A 774-nucleotide genomic window follows, 5' to 3' on the forward strand; every position below is an offset into this window, starting at 1 on the left:
CTCGTTCACGTGGAAAAATTGCAAGCCACGATCCCTAAGCACGAAGGAGGTTCAGCGGGTTACCCGGAAGCCTGTCGGCCCAGGATTGTTAAACACGCTGATTCCTTCAGTGTAGCGCGCGTGCGGCCCAGAACATCTAAGGGCATCACAGACCTGTTATCGCTCAGTCTCGTGCGGCTATGTTCGTCCGCCGCCTGTCCCTCTAAGAAGAGTTTAAGCTCCTGGGAGCCGGCGGTAGCCCTAGTAACGTATCGTGATCCGCCGGCGACGGCCGCGAACACGGCGCGCTTCACCACGGAGCCCGACGCACGACGGACGCAGGCCGACCGGAGGTTGCCCCCCGGCCGACATACGCCCGCCGAACGCCGGGACGCGGATGGCGCGGCCGCGCCCGACGACCGCCGTGGACGACGGGCGAACGCGTTCGGGGATACCGGGCCGAGCCGACGGGTACGCGAACACTGACGGCCGAAACCGCCAGCGCCGCGCACACGCCGACCCGGGTTTTACCCGCCTAGTTAGCAGGACAGAGTCTCGTTCGTTATCGGAATTAACCAGACAGATCGCTCCACCAACTAAGAACGGCCATGCACCACCACCCACCGAATCAAGAAAGAGCTCTCAATCTGTCAATCTTTCCGGTGTCCGGGGCCTGGTGAGGTTTCCCGTGTTGAGTCAAATTAAGCCGCAGGCTCCACTCCTGGTGGTGCCCTTTCCGTCAATTCCTTTAAGTTTCAACTTTGCATCATACTTCCCCCCGGAACCGAAAAGCTT

The sequence above is a fragment of the Acyrthosiphon pisum genome, unplaced genomic scaffold, assembly GCF_005508785.2.
Source record: "Acyrthosiphon pisum isolate AL4f unplaced genomic scaffold, pea_aphid_22Mar2018_4r6ur Scaffold_60;HRSCAF=389, whole genome shotgun sequence".
Taxonomy (NCBI): domain Eukaryota; kingdom Metazoa; phylum Arthropoda; class Insecta; order Hemiptera; family Aphididae; genus Acyrthosiphon; species Acyrthosiphon pisum.